Here is a 25,599-nt window from a genome sequence, read left to right on the forward strand (position 1 = left end):
CTGATCGGAGTTTTTGCAGTGTGCAATTGTTATCATAAAATTACTCTGGTGTTTGAAGTGAAGACTTGCTGTGATAAACTGTTGGAACGTTTAAAAATGGTTAAGGGAGTGAAAAAGGCCGCGAGAGAAGGAATATCTTCCTTTTCCTGAGAGAGGTGATTTTTATCCAAACAAACCGCAGTACACGAGTCTGAAGTTGCTTCCCCTGCAAGTTGTCCCCTTAAAAATATTGTTTCTTCTACTGTTATTTTCTAGTTGTTATAGCGGTTAATAGTGCATGTTTATTTTATTGCAGCATCAAACTCTTCCAACTTTTTTTATTACATTGGGAAATTATGATGACACCTATTTCTTCTATCATGTAAGGATTTTTATGGAAGCGCGTTCTTTAGTTAAATAATACTGGGTCCTTTACGTAATCTTACCTTGAAGAACATTTAATGAACTTCAAAGTGCAATCTCTATACTCTAAATTGAGCAGATTTTATATTTTGATTTTTATTGGCATAAGAGTCTGCCATTGGTGAACTCCAGAGCCCAGGCCACACAGTAAATGTGTTTTGAACTGAGGTAACGTAGTTAATTTCTCTATTTTTCGTTTGCTTGTTAGTGTTTATTGAGCACTATATTTACACAAAGGTAGGTGAGACATGGCAACTGAAATGTTCCTGAGGAGTTCATATTTGGAGTGTTTTGTAGGAGCACTATAAACTGCTTCATCCTTTGAGGTGAAGTGGGTTTAAACCGTTTAGATTTGCCCTGCTTCGGTTTTCGAACTTTAGTAACTCCACAGTCTTCTTGTGTGTCTGTGCTTGGATGCAGGTGTCGTGTTTGTGAGCGAGTAGTTTGGTTTGGAGTTCTTTGTGGTGACTGTGTGGATTGCTTGTACCTAGGTTCTTGAAGATGCATTTATCTCTTTGATGGGGCCGTTTCTGTAGGTCGTCTTCTCCCCCACACGTTGTCATTGCGTACACTAATATTATGGCTATTGCTCTGGTTGTAAAAAGCTGGATTGTGGGAAGATCCGTGTTTCAGAGTGTAGGTAAGGGATGTTGCAAAGGTGGGTGTGTAGACAATGTAGTAATCTCATGGGGTATGGGTGTGACAAACTAGAGAAGACTTAGCAAAGCAGAGCCCATGTGTGTGTTTGTATATGGAGTCAGAAAAGTGGCATGGGGTCATACCGTAGTTTTTGATTTATTTGAGTCAGTATTGATTCAACAGAAGCTGAACACTTACATTAGCAACATTCTTTGTCCACTGTAATAAGATACTACCAGAGGAAGCAGGAATTCCTGACCCGATACCCCTGGGTATTCCTCATTTTACGCTTCAATAAATCCAGACCTTTCACAGTTAGAGTGAGAAAAGAGACTATACATGCTCCCTATCCTTTATATAAACAAGAGGCATGTATTTATAACGGGCGCAGCAAAATCTCCGCGAGCATTTGAAATTTCGTGTGCTTGCGGAGATTTCTTGCCGTTTCACGGAATTTTGCGAAAGGCAACTTTGCAAATTCCGCCCACCCCTAAAATTAACATCACAAAAACAAAAACTATGTCAATCACGAATTGTCCGCAACATCAATATCAATTTGAGCTGGGAGAAACAAGTCTTGGAATAATTAATACATATAAATACCTGGGGGTATATATAGACAATCGATTAAATTTCCAATTTCAGAAACAATATCTGGAAAAAAAAGGTAATGGCCTTATTTATGCATTCTGTGCCCTTGCAAAAAAAACTACAGGGTCCTTCCTTTAAGCCACTAACAGCAGTAATGGCTGCGAAACGACTACCTACAGTAACTTATGCAAGCACAGCGTTAAATGGCAAGGAGGCAAAACTCCTAGACTCGCTGCAAACAAAGAAGTATATAAAAGTCTTTAGTCTACCTCAGTATGCATCCCCGGCTCAGGTCCGACTGGAATTCGGCCTTATCCAACTGCAGATAGGGAGAAAATATGCTGCTATCAAAACTTGGTACAAACTTTGGCTGAACCGATCCAATACCTTAAATGATGCCCTGTGGCGTGCCCAGGAAGATGATCCAAGATCAAGTTACGGCAAATTCCTGAAAATGGCACTGAAGGAAACCAACACAACTGTACTTTTGGCGCAAAACCCCTCCTTCCAAGTCTTCCGCAGAATGACAAATAAAGCGGCCGAGCTACAATCATCATTAGAAGATAAACGCATTTTAGCCAAAAGATCCCATGCTTGGATGGTTCTCCAATCCTATACATACTACGACCGGCGGAATACCTCAGTACAACATATTCACCTCACTTGAAATGAAAGTTAATGGCGATTAGATTTGGGGTATTACCAAGTTTGGCCGATCAACCTGCATGGAAGTATAAATGCGTCAAAATATGTAGCTTATGTGCCGCAGCAAAAACAGCAATTTAAAATATGATTAAAAACGCGGTTATTCAAACGATTTGTATGAATAAGTGTGTGAGCAGGCAACAAATAAAATATCATCGCGCATACACCAACAGTTTCTTCCTTGTAAGTGCGCGTCCGCTGTGCGTCCAGCAAGGCATCCAGTTTTTATCAAGGGGGAGAACGGTAACTAGACCGCTAACCTCCTCTGGACTGGAAGACGCCTAATTCTCCCTCCACACAATCGGGACGTCACCCTTGGTGGACCAGGGAGGGGCGCCAAAAGCCATGAACTATCAAGAAGGTCTCTAACAGGTAAAAGACAGTCTATAGGATCGCTAAAAGATCTTAAAATAATCCAAATACTGTGCAAATGAGAGCAATGTAAATTGAAAGGACGTGCAAAAACAGCAATTTAAAATATGATTAACAAACGATTTTTATGAGTAAGTGTGTGAGAAGGCAACGAATAAAATATCATCAAGCATACACCAACAGTTTCTTCCTTGTAAGCGCGCACAGACAGATGAATCCTTACATTTCACTCCTAAACTTGTATTAGGGAAATTAGTGTAACACAGATGTGTTCCCCTCTTGCTGAATATATTATGTTATGGTAACCATTAATGTCCAGGCCTGAGCACCACAGTATTACGCCACCCCTCACAAGGCTGAGGCTCTACATCCGTGGCTCACAACATTCAAGATGAATAATACTGAGTGAAGGCCTGCAGGTTCCTCCAGTGACTAAGGTCTTGTTTTAATTAACAGTAAGGACAAAAAAATGGCTATAACTGAATACATAAACTGAATCGAGGCAACTACATAGAGATAACCTGAAAACTGAAGGAAGGAATTCAGCTACATCGAAATGAAATGTCTAAAATGCTGCTGAAGACAAAGCAGTGCCTGAAAATATAAGGCATACAAAAGACCACGAATATGTAGGAAGGTATGAATTTTCTCAACCCATGAAACATTTACAGGATAGAGCACAATCATGTAACTAGTGTTCTACTTTTAATGTTACTTTCTTTCTTCAATAATATATAATGAAGCACCAATTCCAAAGGCAAGTTTAAAAAAAATAAAACTTTGACAATGCTGTACCTAAAACGAATATTATTTTTCTGTTGTGTATATCCTGGCTTTGGTAGAACTGCCAAGGAGGCCGTAATTACATTTAATAGGGCCCTATTAGAGACCTTATAGACATGCCCTCTCATATGGTCCAGTTGGTTACGAGACTTCAAAAGACACCCATCCAATGACATTAAGACTGGGCTAGGACCAGGAGACAGAGAAGAGACTGCAAAAAACACCCATCCAATGACATTAAGAATGCCCAAGGAGAAAGAGAAGAGACTGAAAAAGACACCTATCCAATGACATTAAGAATGTCCAAGGACAAGGAGACAGATAAAAACTAGAAAACAGGGGAATAGAGAGGAAAACAGAGAGATAGGGAGAGAGAGAGTAGGAGGAAGAGAGATGAACTGGGACATAAACCAAGACAAGAAAGAGAAAGAGAGGGAGTGAAGAAATCAGATAAAGTCAAGAAGATATGAGAAAAGAGAGAGTGTAGTGAAGTATGAAGCAGTAAAGCGTAGGAGACAGGAATACTTCAGGAGGTATATTTATTAGTCACAGCTGCTGCAGTAACTGTATCAACTAGAATCCCCTGAACTGCAGCCTCACACAGTACATTCTACATTTCAATGACATAGTACTATGATGGAATGGATGCAAGACCACCACAATATCTCCCTTCTTTACAACAAGTAACAACAGAAAAAACAGTAAACAAAATGACATACCGTAAGTACATCAATTCATAAATGTACATTCGATAATTAATACAAATAAACATCAATCGCGAAATCTTAGAGGTTTGATAACATTTCGTCTATTACTCCTACGCTCGGGTTCAGGATGAGAGGAACACTTTGGTTCAGAAACATCAATGTCAGAAGAGGAAGAAGGAAGAACATGAGAATGCAAAGATGGTTTGGATGACAGACAAGAATCATGGGAAAGGGCATCGTGAATATGCACCCTCACCACTCTTCCCTTATTCCACCATTCATTTTTGCTAGTTTTCACTGCATTCCCGGTCACAACCTCAATTCTGACATGAGATTTAAATTTTGACATCCCCTTGGGAACATGATTGGGGTCTTTGACATGAACCCAGTCTCCTACACGTAGTTTATTTTCTACAGGTTTAACTCTGCGGGTAGTGTCGTAATGGCTTTTCATTTTACCTTGAAAGTTTTCAACTCTTGGTCTCATAATTTTGTCCATATTTAACAGATGATCGCTTTTGTGTTGACACTCTCTTAACCAGGCAGGACACAATTTAGAGGCAGGTGGGCGTCCTCGTAACATTTCAAATGGTGTAATACCTGAGACAGCATTAGGACAACATCTGTGTGACCAAAGCATTTCTTCAACAGAATTACAAATATCAAACTTGTTCTGAATGGACCATTGTATACATTCAACTAGAGTGCGATTCATTTTTTCTACCAGACCATTGGCCTGTGGGTGGTACAAATCAACACACTTGTGTCTGATAGCATTGTTGCCAAGGAAACTCTTCATTTCCTTAGAAACAAATTGGACACCATTGTCCGAGACAATTTCATTAGGAAAACCTTCCCATGTATATTTATTAGTCACAGCTGCTGCAGTCCCAGAGTAACTGTATCAACAAGAATGCCCTGAATTGTAGCCTCACACAGTACATTCTACATTCCAATGACATAGTATTATGATGGAATGGATGCAAGTTCACCACAGAGAGACATGACAGAAAGAGGCAGAAAGAAGAAGTAAAGAAAGACAAGGGACAGAGAGAATGCATGGAAAGGCAGAAAGAAGATGAATTGGAGAGATAAATCAGGAGAGACATGGAACAGCATATAGACAAAAATGAAATGAGAGAAAGACAGTGAAATAGTTAAAGGAAGAGGCAGAGAAAGGCAAGTAAACTGAGATGAAAATTGGGAAAGACAGACAAAGAGCAGACAGAACGGCGGGATAGAGAAATATGTGCGACCTAAAGGTCAGAAAGACAAGGAGAGACATAGAAACACAGAGACGGGATTAGACAGAGATGGCAAGAGAAAGACAGACAGAAAAGAAAGACACAGAGAGAAAAGGGACAAGAATAGAAAGGGATGCAGCGAAAGACAAAGGAGAGAGGCACACAGAGAGACCGAATGTGAGAGAGGTCGGCAAAGAATGTTATAGAAGCAGCAACAAAAACTTAGCGAGGTAGAGAGAAAGATATACATAAAGAATGGTCAGGAAGAGCTAACAAGCGAGAGACGGCAAGGACGAAACAGGAAGAAATATCTATTTCTGTTTTTATCTGGCTATCCAATTATCTATAAGCTATCTACCTATCTCTAACTGTTACTATATGTCTGTATCTCTATTTTTGTATATATATGTTTCTGTGTTCGGGCCTGTATCTATATCTAGGTATCTGTCGGTCTATCCACCACTAACTATCTCTGTATATCAACCAGTCTTCATTTAGCTACCATTTTATCTATCTATACATACATACATAGATACAACATGCTTGGGTGATTTTATTGCATAAACTGCTGTGGTATAAAAACCCATATTTCACACAGGGAACCATAACATATGAGAAATATTTCACAGTTCCTTGTAAAATGTAGGTTTCATAGTCATAATGACAAACCCCAAACAACTCTCTACAGCTTTACCACTGCCAGGGCCACTAGAATTACAAGGCAATGCTATCTGAATTGAGTAGCTAAAAAGGAGAATAATGCAGCACATTTTGGCAGTATTATTTTCATACATTGAGCTAGAAACAATTTTTGTGGAATCTTCAAATCAATCGAACTTATGTGGCAAACATGGTAAATCTATAATTAGGTGGTAAAGGCTGCAGCTATATAGTTATAGATATAAATCAACAGGCCCTTTCCATTCCCCATTGTTTTCTTAATACTTTATTCATGAATTGTAAACTCAAACATTTTAATTCCAGTCTGTGCTTGTTGTTAGATGAATTTTGAATCAAATAGATTTCTCATATTAACTACTCAAAATACATAAAGGGTTACATGTGCAATATAGTCCTTTATTGCCATTGCAGGGTTCTGGTGAAAGAAGAGAGCAGAAATGCTCCAAATCTTTGCAAATATGGAGCATTTCTGCTCTCCACTTTTCGTGCAAAGCAACATAGGAACTTTGCTTGTTGCCCTGCGTTGTGTGAACGTTTAGTAAATGTGGCCCTAAGTATACATAAATCACCAACTGCCCCAGCATCCGTGTGCTGGGTATAAATTGCCCTCTGGCCCGAGACCTGCAGGAACAGCAGTCTTGGTTTATTCATATAGCTAGGGACAAATGATACCGAGAGAGATTTTTAAAATAATTTCCTTCCAGCTTCATCCAATGCATACACTGCAGTCTGAATTGAGTACTCAGTGCTTAAAGCCCAATCAGGAGGGTATGTCTTCAGTGTTTAAGGGCCAACTCTACCATATTCAGTAGGGAGATCAGACCATCTTTTTGTTTTTGCAGTACTCATCTGTGCTGTTTTTTCAAATTATGGGGGCACATATGGAGGTTTTGTAAATTTCTGGAAATCTCCTCTACTGTATTGTGTCTGGGGATCATCTGAATTATTTCTTCAATGCCCTGAGATGGTGTCTAGAGCGATGAATGCATGGATAGTGAATATAAACAACTAGGAATTAATTGTGTATGGTGAATAAAAGTTAAATGGGTGGTTGCTTAATTGTAGGTCGTGATTGGATGGATTCTGGAAGCCACCTGGAATGGACTTTGGGACACTAGTGAGATAACTTTGCCTTTCAGGGCACACTTCTGGATGCAAAAGGCTACCTCTGCTCACTGTAGCTGTGTGGACACCAAATTGGTTTGTATTATCTGTAAGCTTACTGCATATCTTAGCGCTCTGAAGGGACTGCAAGGTGACATGTTAGAGCTATGTAAAAAAATAATCACGGCGAAATGATTACCCTGTGAAGGATCAGAGGACTGTTTTAAGCGGCCCTCATGGTACACTATGGCAAACGGAGATGCCATTTAAGATGACCAGATGTTGGTGATTTGCTTGGATAGTGCCTTTTTTTTATTACATCTGTCATAGCATCCTGACATGTTTTACTTAATTAAATACTTCTGGTTTTGTTAGGTTAAATGAGCACAAGCATGCCATGCCTTGCATCGAACCGAACTGCATGTTCAGCATGATACAAAGATGGGTATCCCTCTAACATAGCCCTTCCACGTTTCCCAGGTCTATGTGTGACTAACTACTTTCGTCTAGGTTTTTTCCTTTGCATTTGGTAGCTTTTAGTCTTGCTTATCCCAAAGATAAAATAAGGAATACAAGTCCCACAATGAAAAGAAAAACTCGTATGTGGACCATCTAGTCATGCATTGACCCGATAAATATAGCAGCTAGGCTACAAGCAAAGCTGCTGCCTTTTCTTACCATTGCTGCAAAAGAAGGGGTAAAAGTCGAGCATGTCAAACATTTTGTGTTTTTAGGCAATTCAATTGCAATGTTTTTGTTTCATGCTATGCTTACCAAGAGTGAGATTTCTGGTGAAAATGGTAGAATGTGAACACACACCAAGCCAGATCAGGTACCATACTATTCCAGGCTCAGCAGATCCCCATAGCCCAGATCCACTTACAACCCCATATGTCTGCGCTGAAATGAGCAATTTTAAAGTGCAGCCCAACATTTCGATTTATTTCTTGTTTAATCACCACAAAAACAACAGCAATAGCAATATCTTTGAAGCTATGTGATACCATGGTGCTAAAGCAGTGACTCATCTTTGTATTTCTATGCTAACACTTACTGACTGTCTTGGTTTTTGGTTTTGAAAGCCTGGCCACCCTACAATCACCAGAAATAAAATGTGGCCTAGGCCCCACTGAGAGAGTCTAAAATAGAAGTACAACAGGCACACTCTGCATACTTGAGGGCTTCTGAGCAAACCATCTAGCCCCAGCACTTATTCTTTTCCAAATTAGCATCCAAATCCAGCAAATATCTCAGATTTGAATTGCTACACTTGTATAGCTCGACAATATACGTAATAGCTTCTGAGCATGTTGTGAAGATGGTGCTAATTTAACAAACTGTTTAGAAAGAAGGGGACCCCTACAAACCTAATAGACTTGCTATATGTAAGGAAAATAATTATTTATGTAAAGTGCTATAGCAAGTGAATGAATCTATCGTAAACCAACATCTAGGTGTAAACCATAAAGTTGACCATTAATAAGGAATTAAATAAAAAATATATATAAAGGACATACACAAATATTTATTGGAAAAATATATGTATGATATTTTATTTGATAATCTTTTATATATATATCTCATTCATTGATTGTTTTGATCTTATAAATTATACAGATATATATATCTCAACACTAGAGATTCAAGCAGACAATATATACAAATACAATTGATGTTAGCAATGCGGCAGATGTAGAACTACGCGCGTTTCGGCCATGTAGCCTTCGTCAGGAGACCGTCAATTGCTTTGAAATCTATATGATAACCAGGAATCCTAGATGTAAATTCTTGAAATAAGTATAAGGATACTTCAACCGTAATAGGGCAGCACAACAACACAAAGGCTTGTCTACTGCATATAGATAAAAATATCCTTAATAGCAGACATACAAATGTGTACTGTTGTGAATACGGAACATCATAAAAACCTTCAAATACACTAAAAAACACATTTAAATAATACATATATTTCAGCTAACACAAAACCGAATAAGTCCAAAGATTTACCATATATGGTGTGCAACACGGAATGGTTTCAATAACTCACTCCACTGCCCTGCTCATTACACACTTTGGTTAGTGGCCTGTGAAAATAAAAGTCTATATACAAAGAACTTAACACGTTGGTGTGTGAGTGAAGGTGTGAATTGGGCATTGCATGCCATCATTGAGGAATTTCATGGCTTTTTAGGTTTTGCGTTTGCTGAAGCATGATCAACCTCTAACTGTGATTTTTCTGTGAATCTCCATATTCATAAACTCACTGGAAAAACAACTAAAGTGAATATATGGTTTAAAAACTAAATCAAAACATTTCTCTAGTAATTAAACTAAACTATTTCCCACGTCATGCACTGCTCACTACCTCACACATGATTGATTGATTGCTGATTTAGAGAGCTCAACAGATCAGCTGTTTCACAGGAAGTGCCCTGGGGCTAGTTCGCAGGTAGAGAAATACCAGAATCTTACTTGTCTGCATAGAGGAAAGTCTTTAACCTTTTCCTAAAAAGCATTTCAGAATCAAGCAACTTAAGTTAGACTGTCAGCTTGTTCTATAGCTTGATTGTAAGTATCAAGAAGGAACGATGTTCCAGCCTAGCAAAACTTCGAATCTGATTCGCTCTTTAACAAGGAGCTAACAAAGTTGCTTTATACCGGAACAAATTGATTGTGTCCTACCAACTTTGAGTATAGTTCTGGGCGCTACATTTTGGACCAGTTGTGGCTTCCTAATTAGGTAATCGGGAGCCCCCAAGTGGAGCGAGTTCACATAGTTCAATTTAGAGGTGGCCAGGCATAACACTGTTAGCTTTCTAGTGTGAAGTGGTGGTAAATTCAGGAGCTTTCTCAAAGATTTCAGAATGATGCAGCAGGTCCCTGTTGCAGCACTGATTTGGGCTTTGAAAGAAATTTCTAAATCGAATTTTACTCCCAGATTTTTTACCACCTTGTACAGAGCAGGTGGTATGCCATAGGTGGTTGTCCACCATCATAAAAGTTCATGAGGACCAGAATTCCAAACAAAAAGAAACTCCGGTTTCTTCGAATTAAGCTTCAAACAGTTCTTTTGCATCCAGTTTGAAACATCAGAAAAGCTGGCCTGAAGATTCTCCATTAGATTTGTATCAATTTGCTGAAAACAGTGGTAGATTCAGTATCATCAGCATTTGAAAGTAAGTTAAAGCCTCAATGATGAACAATTTTGGCTACAGATGCTAAGTATATCTTGAACAGAGTGAGGCTGTAGGCTGAACATTGAGGAACCCCAGATTCCTGTTCTTAGTAGTCAGAACTGAAAGAGGGAAGAAAAACAGCCTGAACTCTGCTAGGCAGGTAAGAATTTAACTATTTTTTGGCATTCGCAACTGTGCCAGCTGACTCGAAATGGCATAATGAAATGTTGTGAGAGACAGTTCAGAATGCCGGTGAAAAAAGAATCACATCTTTTTTTTTACTAAATTCTGAGATCTCAGGAAGGGCTTCCTCCATACGGTGTCCAGAAAGAAAGCCCTATTGAGTGGTATCTAAATTCTTAATCTTAATCTTAATGAATTCAGAGAGCTGTTTATCAGTTTTCCAAAATATTACCTAATGCTGGAAGCAAAGAAATCTGTCTAAAATTTGCTCAGCAAAGTGGGATCAGCATTGGGTTTCTTCAGATGTGGTAAGACCTGATTTTTTTCCAGTCTTAAGGGAAGATAACAGTATCTGATTAAATAGATGATTAATTACAGGGTTCACAGTGGAGGCAACTAATTGTAGTGTATGAAGAGGACAAGGATCCATGAGAGTTCAAGATGTAGCTGTCTGAATTGCTATTTCGTACTTCATTGAGGAGACGTTTTTAAATTCAGGCGAAACCAAATCATTTAATACTTTCTGGTTGCTGGAACCAGAACCTGAGCAGTCTTTCTCCTCTGGTTGTCAAAGGAAATGTAAATATTGGGCACATTTTTGGAAAGAAATAATCAGAGAGTTCTATCACATAACATTTGGGAGGTGGCAAATTTCTGTTGATTGGCTGAAGGTGACAGAAGAGACTGGACAATCTTCAAGATGACCTTAGCTTTCTTCTTTGATTTTTCTATCAAGCCAGAATTGGTCTCAATTTGAGCAAGTCTAATCTTTGTGGTAGACATTTGGTACCAATGTGTGTACCTTCTTAGCCTCCTCATCACTATCCTTGCTCCACTTCCTTTCCACATTTTTATAGATTCTTTTTTCCTCCTGTAAGGTGGAGTATACCAGGAAAAAAAGAGACCCTCTGCTTCCTGCAACTCCTCAGATTGAGCAAATCGAATTTACTGGTAAATAATGGCACAAGCACCTCAATCAAGCTGAAAAATATTGTAGCCTTCTGGTACTGGTTAAGATATCCGGCCCAGAAGACACTTCAGCCAGGTTTCCATAAGAAATATTGCATGCCATTTTCCTATTTCCAGAAAATTCCAAATGTTTGACCTATGCTTCGAGAGGGATGTAACATTTACAGACCTCTAAATGGACACAGAACTTTGTCTGAACAAGGTGAACATTGATTTGATTTCCTAGTAACCTCAGCATAATTTAAAACACATGTTCGACTCACTTATGGCATGATAAATAACATTTCATGACATGTTAATTGATATCACAGATGACATCATTGATATAATCTCGAATGATATTATTGATGACATTACTGGTGACATTCTAATGGCATCATCCTAATATAATTACATTAACTACAGAAGTATTAATCTGCATAGTTTAACATTGAACACAGCATATCATTTGACAAAACACTGCTAGAGAAACGTATCCCACTACAATCATATGAAACTATGTTTACTTAAACATGCAAAAATATTGAGACAGACTGCAACTGTCATAAACTCTTTAAAAGAAACAATGTAGACAGACACCAACTACCTCACTACCACACAAGTAACTTCACAACATGAAACAATCAGCAAAATATACCACACTGCTGCTCAGATTTAGAATGATTCTGCATTAGGTTTGTTTTTCTTTTTTAATGCAGACCCTGTTCAAAATCCAAGTTGGCATTTGCATACCAATGCAAATGGTGATTTGCATTGGTTTGTAATCAAACATAGTACAGTAAAAATTATCATTATTCCTTGCAGTGTCTGGGCCTAACACGCCCCCTGATACCACAACCTACTTCAGACGCCGGGCAGTGCGTACGCGTCGCTGACGTGCCAAAGGCAAGCCCATCTATGCCCATCCACATCCGGACAGTGCCAAGAGCCAGACGCCATGGCCTTTTTTCCCGCCATACTTACACAAGAGATTCCTTGCAGAAAATGAACAGCAAGATAAGCCCCCTACATGTCCACGTATTGATGCCAATATAACAGGAACCCTATTTACATGCAATAACAGTCATTTTTCTTTGGCATTCCTCCTGTACCCACAACATAATGTTAGAAAAATGTAACATTCTTCCCCAGATATGCTGCTGTATCATAACAGCCATGTAGTCAACTGTTTACTTACCTAAACATGCACCCTCATAAAATATACTGTGGAGTTTCCTGGTATACTTGAACAAGGCGATTCGGATATCACCTTTTCCATGGAAACATGGGCGGACAATGCAACTGATCCGAACATCTTCGCATGTTTGCCAGAATGATACGAGGTAGTTAGACATGACAGACCACATAGGAGGGATGGTTGTCTAGCAATAATTCCTCAAAGTTTGATTAAAACTTCAGTCAAGCCTCTTTTTCATCCAAATTCAGAGGCTTTGCTCTTTGTGTTAAAAATTAAAATTAAAAATACCTATACCTTTAATGGCCTATCCATCTACCCCCCCCCCCCCGTCAGGCCGAAGAGAGAATTTCGTAGTCTTTTGTGGGCTTCATGGAAACTTGCATCGATTATCCCACATTCACCAATTTGGGTAATTTTAACTTTTATCTTGAATGATTGGATGATAAAAACACAGATATAATACTAGATAAGCTTCAAAGTTTTGAGCTGCAACAACTTATTAAATATTCCACCCATACTGCAGGCCACACACCTAATGGCATATTTTCTAACAACTTAAACATAGGGATAAATAAAATACTGCCAGTCACTTGGACTGATTATGAAGCCATCTTTTTTAAACTTACCTTACCCAGGAGCAGTACTGACCTAATCAAGGGACATTCTGATATGTAAACATCAGGATTGGAAATAAATTGAAAATAACAAAGTAGATGCATTATTAACCCTTTCGCTGCGGCGGGAATTCCGCCGCAGCATTGGGGGGGTTTGGGGGCAGCGCGGTGGCGCGGTGCTCATGACTCCGCCCACTGCGCTAATCGCCCGCACAGGCGGGGAATTAGCGCCGCGTGGGCGGCGCGGCCGCCAACGGCCGCAGCATGACGGAACCACTCTGTCATGAGCACACGGCCACCGTGGCTCATGACGGAGTGGTTCCGTCATGAGTGGGGAAGGGGTTAAAGACAACCACTCCCCCACTGAGTAAAGACATAGAGCAAACCTCAATGGCATTCGATTCCTGGAAAAATGGGACTGTATCTCAGCTCACCTCCTCTTAAAGCAGAACAAGCCACCGTATAATGCCTTTTGCACCATGGTTCTCATAAGAACTTAGGGAGCTAAAGAAAAAGTATAGACACAAGGAACAGGTATGGAGAGCACAATATAGCACACAGGAAACACTGAACTATAAACAACTGTTAAAGGAATATAGAAGTCAGATCAAAGTAGCTAAAACTAACTTTTACAAACCAAAATAAAAGCAGCCAGCAATTCCTTTAAGGAGCTTTTTAAAACAGTCAAAGCGCTCACAAACTTTGAAAATAAAAATAAACTCCCAGCCAGCCAAGTCAATAACATATTTCAAGACTTCAATAATCAAGCAACTGACTTATCCACCACCAAATGTATCAACAAAATCCCAGAGAAATACTGCTAGACTCTTTTCCAATCTTAAGCACGTTTTCACTTCTCACAACAGATCAAACAGCCTCCTGCATAAAAACTATCAATCAGGATCTCCCACTGATCTATATCCTCCAATGATGCTTTATCCAGTCTCTAACACAATAGCTTTTTAACTCACATCATAGTGAATAAGATTTAGAAAAGTGGATGTTTTCCAGTAGCCTGGAAAAAAGCTTCAATATTATCATTGATAAAAAAAATACTAGAGAAGGTAATGAATCAGGAATTTATCTCCTTCCTAGACGCTAATAACTGTCTTGACTCAGCTCAACAAGGTTTTAGGCCTAGATATAGCACTTTTGGCAGCCACTGAAGCGCCTTTAAACAATAGGCTTAAAATAAACAGCTCTAAAACTGATCAGATCATTGCTCACTAATAGAGAGCAAGTGGTCACCTTGGATGGCTTCACTTCCATTTCTTTCAAACTGCCCTGTGGGGTCCCTCAGGGGTCATCCTTGAGTCCAACCCTTTTTAATTAGTCCCCTTATTTGATTGATTAGATTTATTGGGTTCTCAGTGTGCTCATATGCCGATGATACCCAATTAGTGGTATCTGTTTCATCAGATCCGGAAAAAGTAGCCCTTCAGTTGAGTGCTTGCATAAACTGCATTGCACAATAGATGAGTCTGAACTTTTTAAAGTTTAACTCTGACAAAACGGAAGCGCTGTGATTTGGCAACAATGACACCTTCTGGAACACCACCAGGGGTCCTGCAAAATGTGGGATCTTTACCAGTTCCAACTCAGAAGGCTAGAAATCTAGGTGTTGTGTTTGGCAACAGACTAACTTCTGTTGACCACTCAAATCAGGTCAACTTTGCATGTTTTCTCATGTTGAAGATTTTTTAAACAAATCCTACTGTATCTTCCACTGGAACATAGGAAAACAGTAATATCAGCACTTGTTATTTCAAAAATCGATTACTGCATTGCCTTATTTGTAGGATCTCAAGCCCGAGTCTTTATTAAACTTCAGACACTCCAGAAACTGGCTGCAAGAGTCCTATTAAATCTTCCCAAAGTTTTTTAGGTGTCTATTTCAATCAGAGAACTTCACTGGTTCCCTATCAGGGCACGCATTTAGTTCAAAGTGATCTGCTTGGTCCATAAGGGATTACATCTAGATGGTCCATCTTTTCTTCAGGACATCTTTAAATGATACTCTCCCTCGAGAACTTTGAGGTCAAGTACAGTCAAATAAGTACAAGTGCTGAGTTTCAGAAAAGTGCACTGGGGTGGAAGAAAGTGTTTCTACTCTGCTTCTAAATAGTGAAACATGCTTCCTGACCATTTGGGATTTCAACTTAATATTCTTAAATTTAGGAAGGACTTAAAAACCCGGCTTTTTAAATCCACAGTTTATTTTTATATTCTAGAGGTGTTAACTTGTATTCTTCACACCTCATATTTCTGCTTTTTGGGTGCAGGATGTTTTGAATACTATCGCCAAAACGTCTTTTTGGTATTAGCATGCTCTATAAAACCTTGATAACAGAACAATTCCATGGGTGGTGAATGGGTGTTACCATAGATTTTAAATTGAAATCAACATGTACAAAGATTTGTAGACATTTGTGTCAATACCCTGCACCTCCCTGAGGCTGGCATAACATAGAGAAATTGTTTTATTTTTCTTAGTTTTTTTCCACTTTGCATGTGTGCAGCATTCTACTTCACAAAGGATGTGAGAGGTACCCTTCCAAACATAGGTGACAGGGTCAGTTACGAAAAGTTAGGGTGGGGTCTCACACGTGACTCTCAATTTCCTTATAAGCCAGCCACTCCCATGCTCACACATCTACCATGCAAAATACTGAATCCAATTATATGTCATGATGTTTCATTTTAATATCATTAAAGTTAATCAAAAACAATAAAAAAATATCTAAAAACAATGCTATTGCAATTGAAACAAGGCCTTATATGAAAGTTGAAAGTTGAAAGGGATTTATTGAGCGCTCTATCACCGTGCGGTTTCTTGGCGCTGTAGGCAGAAACTGAACCTGAAAGAGGAAGGAAGGAGAGATTTAGGAGGGGTAGGCTAGGGAGAACAAATGGGTTTTGAGTTTGGCTCGGAAATCTGAATAGGAGGGGGTGGATCAGATCGCGAGGGGAAGTGAATTCCAGAAAAGAGGGGCAAGGGTATAGAATCTGGTACCACCAGATTTCTTCTTGCGAAAGCGGGGGACCTTAAGAAGAAACTGAGCGGAAGAACAAAGTTCTCTGTAGGGGACATATGCGTTTATTTTAGATCTAATAAAAGCGGGGGCAGTGCCAGTAAGGGACATGAAGGTCAAGCAGCCTATCTTGAAGAGTGAGCGTTCCCTGATGGGAAGCCAATGCAGAGTCCTTAATACGGGGGTAATGTGGCTAGATTTGGGGAGCTTGGTTCTGGATGAGCTGCAGGCGGTGGCATTCGTAAGCGGGAATGCCGACGTAGAGGGCATTGCTGTAATCCAGGCGGGACGAGATGAGTGCTAGGATAATGAGTTTAAGGGCTTCAGCTGAGAAGTAATGTGAAATTTTGCGAATGGTTCTGAGGGCCAGGAAGCACGAAGAGCCTACGGAGCTAATCTGGGGGCGTATGGAGAGATCTTGACTAACTTTAATGCCCAGGGTTTTCACAGAGACTGAGGGCAATGGGGGGGAACCAAAGATGGGGGGCCAAAAAGCAGAAGACCAGGGGTTGGAGGGACCACCAAGGAGAACCAGCTCGGTCTTATCGGGGTTCAATTTCAATTGGTTGAGATTCATCCAGTTGAATATGAACGCGAGGATGGAGTGGACCTTGGAGATGGAGTCAGGGGAGGGAGAGAGATTAAAAATGAGCTGGAGGTCATCGGTGTAGTTAAACGCTGTGACCTCCATATCCTGTAAGGCAGCGATAAGGGGGTGAATGTAGATGTTGAACAGAAGGGGAGATAGTGAGGAGCCCTGAGGTACTCCGCGGGTGACAGACCGGCGCCCCCGACATGGTCGAGAAGAATGGAGTAGTCGACCGTGTCGAAGGCGGCAGAAAGATCGAGAAGGACTAGGGCCTGGGGGGAGTTGGTATCGGCACTGCGCCTGAGCTCATCGACTACAGAGAGGACGACGGATTCCGTAGCGTGAGCCGGCCGAAAGCCAGCCTGATTAGTTGCTAGGAGGTGATGAGCCTCAATATGGTTGGAGAGTGAAGTAGTGATGTGGCTCTCCAGAATTTTACTTAGGAGTGGCAACAGTGAGATGGGTCTGAAGTTTGAGGGGGCGGCAGGATCGGTGCCGGGTTCTTTGAGGATGGGAATAACAGTGCCAGATTCGAACAAATCAGGTACAATACCGAGGGTGATGGAAGTATTAAGAAGGGTAATAGGAGGGGCCGGGCAGCGGGAGAGAATATCTCTTAAGATGTATGCCGGGCAAAGATCGGCAGGGGAGCCCGAGGTGACTTTACCCAGGAGAGTGCGGAAAGCCTCTTCAGAGATCAAGGGAAATTGGTCAATGAAGAAGGATGGCGGAGGTAGCGGGGGACAGGTGAAGAAGGCGGGTGCCGAGGGGATGTTCTGTTTTATGATGGCAATCTTCTCAATGAAGAAGTCATTGAGGGCATTGCAGAGGGTTTGAGAGGGAATGGGCCTAGAGGCGGCTCTGTCAGAGGCAGAAAGTTCGTGCACAATTGTGAAAATCTCCTTAGGTTTGTTAGCTGCCAGATGAATTTACTGAGAGAAATATTCCTGCTTAGCGGAGAGGATGGACTTTTTATACGCCTGCAGAAGGGTCAGATAATGAAGCTTGGAGTCGGGACAGTATTTGCGGCGCCAGTGGCGCTCCGCCTGATGGAGTGCGAGTTTCTGAGATTTGAGGGTATTGGAAAACCATCTATTGGCATCGTGGGGGCGGCGAGTTCTGACACATCTGAGTGGAGCGACCTGATTGCAGGCTTCAGAGAGTCAGGTGTTGATGAGGGCTACCTGCTTATTTGGGGGAAAATCAGTCAGGGTAGGGGCCGAAGAGGCTAAAGAAAGACCTAGGGCGACCATGTCTACTCTGTTCCAATTACGGGCATAGGTGTTTTTAGGGCAGGGAGGAGGGTTAACCTCTGCCAGAGAAGCAGAGGAGGTGATCAGAGAATGATCAGACCAGATGCAGGGGGATATGTTAGGTATGGAGATGGGTAGGTTAACAGTCCAGACTTGGTCGAGAGTGTGACTGTGAATGTGAGTGGGAACAGAAATATGAGGGGTGAAGTTGATACTATGGAGGGTGTCAGAGAAGTCTTTAGACATGGAGTCTTCACGCGGGTCCCCTGGCCAAAAATTGAAATCACCTAATAGCAGAAGAGAGGAGTTGTTGATGACCAGGGTGGCTAAAAGGTCCTGTATGGCTGGGATGAAGTAAGACATGGATTGAGGGGGACGATAGAGCAATAAAACGGTGAGAGGTACCACCAGAAGGTCGACAGATGAGATGGGAGGGTGAGGAAGAAGTTGGAATAGAAGGTTAGAGCGAATAATCATAGCCACTCCACCGCCCGTCTTACCCTCAGGGCGGTCAGCGCGGAGGATATAATAGGAGTCTGGGAGGGAAGTGAGAACGTCGGGTAGGGAGTCGGCGGTGTACCAGGTTTCAGTTAGACACAGGATCTCGGGGCTGGAAGTGTTGAGGAGGTCGAAAAGCTCCAATTGGTGCTTGACGGCGGATCGGGTGTCTTCTAGTATTGACCACAGAATAAAGTTGCTAGTATCTATACAGGTACAATTCATACATCAATGTACATAGATTAAAACCACATTACATCATAAAGATCACATTAAAAATACACATTAGTATCTGGCATGTGACCACCCAAATGCGCAGATAAAATAAACAAAACCATAAAGTTGTCAACGCAGCATTTCGGTGGATGGAACTCAATAAAAACCTCCTTCTTCAGGACTCTATGTCTGTGACACAATCATCTATAGGTAAAATTATAAAACATAATTACTACTACTTAGAAATGGCATGATCACATATAAAGAGTTCAGTTTCTATTCATACATACATCCTTGCTGACTTCTACTCCAAGTCCTCATTCGTACTTTTTGTTTCAAGCGCGATTTCAATTGAAGAACAGATGGACTAATCAATATGCCCACCATTTTGGTGTTAGTGTTTTTTTGCGATTCACTGCTAACCACCCAATTATGTTCTTTTTTTCCTTTATTAGAATTGTATCCTACGAATGTATAATCTATATCGACCTCACATACAATCATAATCTATATGAATACCTGTTAGTTGTTATCCAAAGTATGCATGTTGGTTCAGGGAGAACTTACAGGATATGTTATATTCTAAAATAAAGCTACTCATATGTTACTCATGTTTGTGATTACTGATGCACCATCTAGTAAACCACTCCCAGTGCAAATCATTAACTTCAATGGGTAGCCCTCTTTACGCCCCCAGTATCCTTCATATCTGGAGGCAAGTGGTACTTTTTTCTTTTTCTTTCAGTCTTTTCATCAGGCTCCCTTCTATTTTCTTTTTTAAATCAGCATTCTAATTTTCTAATACAAGGAGGAAGACAGGATAAAAATTCCAACACTCTTATCGTGGGTGTTATGAGACTTTTTGAAATATGTATTATAAGCCCAATTCACTGTCAAAGTTGGATTTGTAATACATAATTTGTGAAAAGTACTTTTAAAAAGTTTCCATTTTTCTCCCTAAATGCCCATTTGGAAGAGTCCCAACTATCACCTACCAGCTGATTAGCCTTGATGACGTATGCATCTGCACCCGGAGCAGGGACAAAAGGCTTTGGATGGGAGGAGGTCATGTTTTTCCATTGACAGAATGGCCTGTGGCTGGGCCCAAGAACTTGATGAACTTCAAAGAGGCCTACTGTATCACCTGTAGCTAACACCTGGGCTTGCCTCTTCCCTTTGCCCCCCCCCCCAAATGAGACAGGCTCCAAACCCAAGGGGGGAAAGGGGCTGCCCACGAGACTGGTTTAGACTGACTACAGATGAGGGGGTTGATTATTTCTATTTTTATGGGCACAGGAGAAGAATGGTTCTACCATCTTGATTTTAAGTAGAGAGGGGCAATGTAAGATTGTTTGCAGTATGACACATAGGAATTGCAGTAAAAATGGATAGGGTAACCCTTAGAACTCTCTCCCTACAGATTAGGGAGGGGCCAGGAGACAGCCCGGCACCTAGGCTACTGTCAGGCAAAAATGTGGCACCCTTGGGCACCCTCTTCAGAACACTACTGGGTGTTTAGAAGACAAAACTGTTGTTCAGACCTGTGAGAAGATCTGGAAATCTGGACCTACTCCCACTTGTAGCCATCCAGGACAAAGAGGTGTACTCCTAGGGTCAGTTGGCCAACCTCCTGTTAAACTACAGGTCTAGGAGCCCTTGACTCAGTAGCGGTCCGTGAAGGGAGTTCCGTGGGGCGGTGAGGCGGGGCGGGGGAGGGGCAGGGTGGGGAAATATAAACACCGGAATATGGATGAACGGAGGTAAGTACACATTTAAATAAATAAAACGAATTTCGTTGCGCGCGCTGCATCGCATTTTGGGACCAAGACAAAGAGGACTGATTTCGATTTTGCCCCTAAAGGCCCCACTGCCAACTTTTTGACAGATTCACTGTCTGCCGACGTGGGTGTCTGCTTGCCCTAATTAGACTACTGTCCTAACAAAGGACAACTTGTGTTTAAAATAAATGCTATTACTGAGGTGTTGAGTAGTATCAGAAAATTAGTCTGTTGGTCTCAGGGCAAGGCAGTGATAGTAACATAAAAGAATAATAAAGATGCATTCACATGCACATAAATAGATATGTATTAGATTGAGATAAAGTGATTTCTGCACTTACTGAACATGGCATACTGATTTAGCTCACGAAATAACTGAACACAAAACTGTGTCCTTTATTGCTCAATGGGAGATTGGAAGACCTTTCTATCCTGGGGCTAAAGTGAACAATGTGTAACCTCGAAACCTGGGCTTAAATTTCAGCTTCCTCACTTGACCAAATTGTGTGATCTTAGACCAATCACTTTACAGTGTCTCATGTTTCTTGAATGACCAATTGGAGAACATCATTAAGAGTTTGATTTCAGAATAGACGCTATACAAATTGTCACTCCTGTTTACTTTAACAGTTAATAAAGTTGCTTTACAAATAACAACATTGGGAGCATGGGCACATGACAAACCAATACCTTTGTTGGTTGGCTAATGATAATCATTAGGGCATGAACATATCTTTGACTGTTTACAAGTTCATGTTTAGAAACTATAACTTTCAATGTCACTCTAGTCCCACTAGAAATATATTTAAATGTATTAATGTGAAGCATGTACAGATGTTGAAGAACTAGCCTTTTTTTAACTTGAAGGAGTCTTCATATATTTTACCTGATTTACATGCCAGACCTTTCAATGGTTTCTTATTGCTTTAGCTGAGCTATCTCTATGAATATGCATGCTTGCTCACCTCTAAAGAAGCATATCCGTCATTATAACAGCAGCACATCATGGTAGGCATGCTTCCCAAAGAGAAACAAAAAAACAGTGAACAGCTGTAGCTCATTTGTGGGTGCACAGAAGGTTGGTTTACAAATAGTTCCATAAGATTCATCAGCCATAGTTAGGTCGTACAGATGTGCCTACAGATGAGGATATTCTTGAAGTTGACTGTGTTTCTGGAAATCATGAAACAGGATGACTGGTTGGATTCGCTCATTATTTCTTTTTCTGAAGGTGCAGAGCGATCAGACATCCCAGGTTGTCAGACCTGTGCATGCCTGCTTTGCACTGTGCTACATTTATGTATGGGTTTGTAATTGTAGAAGCAGAACCACAATCACCAGTATAACAGACCTTAATGAGCCCCTCTCATCTGACAAGGGGCACCTCCACACTCTCTGGACATTAAAACAGAAATACGTGTTGTTGATGTTGCCTGGGCTCTCCATGGTTCTCAATGAGGAATTCCACAGCAGGCCTGGGGGTTCTGTAATGGTCATTGACTCTACACATCTTTACAGACTTTCCTGCGGCAAATGATGTGTGTACTTGTTACCCACTCCTATCTAATTCATCTGGACTCTACAGAGAGAGGGCACTGACAATTCGATACTTATATATGCATTGAACAGAAAAGTCACATTTCCTAATTTGTATTACTATAACTAAGAGTAACATGTCTCTTATTGCTTCCCATGGGGTTATATTATCTAAAGCAAGGACTTTGTCATTCAACCTTGTAAGTGCTTGAAAAGTGATAAAGCCTTTCATCCTTCTGAGAGTGATAACATAATAGTAGTAATGAAGACAATTAAAGATGTTAGCGAGCTTCAGGCCTGAGGCATTATATATGACAAAATAAACTTCTGTACCATTTCTTCCGTTGCCTGCAGTGTTTTGTGTGCTCGTTACTGTATCTCGCAAAATTAAACCAGATAGCAAAATAGGTCAGAGTCAAGAAGCCTCCAGCAAGTCTTAGGCTTTACGTGGTCCAAAGTCCACTCTGCTTTTCATCCGTCAGGTTTGCAAAACGAGTACCAATAAGTAATGGAATAATATTTTGAGGAAAAAAAGTTGTTGTGCTGCGTTGATGGCATGTGGCAAAACTTCACATTTGTAAAATGTGTGGTAGAAACTAAGGGTGGGTGACAAATTCCGTTCCGCTCGCGGAACTTGCGAAATGTCGGCATTTTCGCGTTCCGCGCGGAACGCGAAAATGTCAAAACTTCCGTGATCCGCAGCGGAACGGAATTCGGGGGGGCATGAGGGTAGAGGAATTGCACAGGATTCATTCTGGCACGATGCTCCTGTCACAAATATTAAACCTCAACAGGAAGCACTTACAGATATAAATAAAGCAGGTGCCCGAGTTGAAGCTCAAATTCAGTAACGCATTAATCAGCCAAAAGAATTCGTGAGCTAGGTCGAGGCTGGGCAGGTGTGCTTTTCTCCCCATATCTACCGTCAAAAATTAGCTGTGATCCTTGATGGAGCTCTGTGCATCCATGAGTTTCTCGAGCGCAAACCCCGTTTAGTTTCTGTGACCAGGAGCTTCTTTCTCCTCATCTGCTGCTTTGATCGGTCTCACTCAGACCCTTTATAAACAAGAGGCATGTGAACTCACATAGAAGCCCCGCCCGTTGGGCCCCGACCCACACACCCTAGCAGTATGCAATGTCTTCCCTCCCTTTCCCCACTATGATGAACAGCTCACTCAAGGGACCCCGGCGCCTTTCGGTGCGGTGGCAAAGTTACAGACACACATGTTCACAGGAGACAACTCTTCTGGCCCTTTACGCAACTGTAGTGTAGGAAAAGCACTATACATTTACCCAACGAGGTAGCACTTACTGATTAGCCAGTAGAAAGTACTCCAGTTGAGTAGAGGTACTGCACAAAACGGTGGCATCTTCATGTATCAATATGCAGGGCAGGATTCATTCTGGCACGATGCTCCTGTCACAAAAACTAAACCTCAACAGGAAGCACTTACAGATATAAATAAAGCAGGTGCCCGAGTTGAAGCTCAAATTCAGTAACGCATTAATCAGCCCAAAATCTCCACAAGCACGCAAAATTTCTCGTGTTCGCGGAGATTGTTTGCCGTTTCTCGAAATTTTTCGGAAGGCAACTTCGCAAATTCCGCCCACCAGCATGGCCTAGAATTCCAAATGAAGGTTTCTCCAGTAGGCATATTTAAAAGAACTTTGAAAACAGTAAGAAGTTAATTTATGTCAAAGGTAACCCTCTAATCACAGAGAGGGATGTTAATTCTTTACTGTGGTCTTCTAATTTGATGACAGGCCCAGAGAGTAGTCCTAGCAAATGTGACTCCAAAGTTACAGGAAAGCTTATTTCCAGACCAAAGTCACTGTTCTCAGACAAAGCTTGCTAATAAATCTAAAAATGCACTTAAAAAGCTGGGTCTACCTGCACACCATTTGAAGCACACCATGTCGCTTTCAGATCCCTAATTTAGTTGCATTATATTTTAACCCCTTCGATGCTCATGACGGAGCGGTTCCGTCATGAGCATCGGTTGGGCTGTGCTTATGACGGAACCGCTCCGTCATGAGCACAGCCCCTGGGGGAAGCGCTGGCGCTCCCCCCCTGGGTGCTCGATTTTTTAACCAATTGGGGGGTTGGCAGCGGAAGAGTTTCCGCTGCCACCCCCGAGCCCCCCCACACTTCCCCATGATGTCGGCGCGTCGAGGAAGCGTTGGACGCGCTGAAATTCATTTCTTCCAGCGCGTCCAACGATCGAGGTAGGTGTTTGCCTCCGGTGTGGCGGGGGGGGGGAAATTGGGATGCCTTGAGGCATCGGGGGAGAGGAAAGAGTATTTCCTCTCCCCTGATGTCTCAATGCTGGGCATTCCTGTTTCACGATCGCGCACAGCGTCGCGATCGTGGAGCAGGGATGCCCCACTAGACTCCAGGGATGTCTTTGCAGTGTTAGGAAGCGACCCCTTGGGCAAGGGTGGCTTCCTGGGGGCTAATATTATTATTAAGACTTTTCTGCCCCCCCTGGGGGCAGATCGGTCGCATAAGTAGCCATTTCTGCTCCCAGGGGGGGGCAGAAAAGCCCACTAGACACCAGGGATGTTTTTCTAGTGTTAGGAAGCGACCCCTTGGGCAAGGGTCGCTTCCTGGGGGCCAAAATTTGAATTAAGACTTTTCTGCCCCCCCCTGGGGGCAGATTGGTCAATTATGTAGTCGTTTCTGTTCCCAGGGGGGATAGAAAAGCCCACTAGACACCAGGGATGTCTTTTGTAGTGTTAGAAAGCAACCCCTTGGGCAGGGGTCGCTTCCTGGGGGCTAATAATATTATTAAGACTTTTCTGCCCCCTCTGGGGGCAGATCGGTCGCTTAATTAGCCGTTTCTGCTCCCAGGGGGGGCAGAAAAGCCCACTAGACACCAGGGATGTCTTTTCTAGTGTTAGGAAGCGACCCCTTGGGCAAGGGTCGCTTCCTGGGGGCCACCATTTTAATTAAGACTTTTCTGCCCCCCCTGGGGGCAGATCGGTTGATTATGTAGCCGTTTCTGCTCCCAGGGGGGCAGAAAAGCCCACTAGACACCAGGGATGTTATATTTTGAGTAAAGAAAGCGACCCTTTGGCCAAGGGTCGCTTCCTGGGGGCCAAAATTAATATTAAGACTTTTCTGCCCCCCCCTGGGGGCAGATCGGTCGTTTTTGTAGCCGTTTCTGCTCCCAGGGGGGGGGCAGAAAAGCCCACTAGACCCCAGGGATGTTATTTTTTGAGTAAAGGAAGCGACCCCTTGGGCAAGGGTTGCTTCCTGGGGTCCCAATTATTTATCAAGACTTTTCTGCCCCCCTGGGGGCAGATCGTTCTTGTGTGTAGCCGTTTCTGGTCCCAGGGGGGGCAGAAAA

Source organism: Triturus cristatus, chromosome 1_2, assembly GCF_964204655.1.
Source record: "Triturus cristatus chromosome 1_2, aTriCri1.1, whole genome shotgun sequence".
Lineage (NCBI taxonomy): Eukaryota > Metazoa > Chordata > Amphibia > Caudata > Salamandridae > Triturus > Triturus cristatus.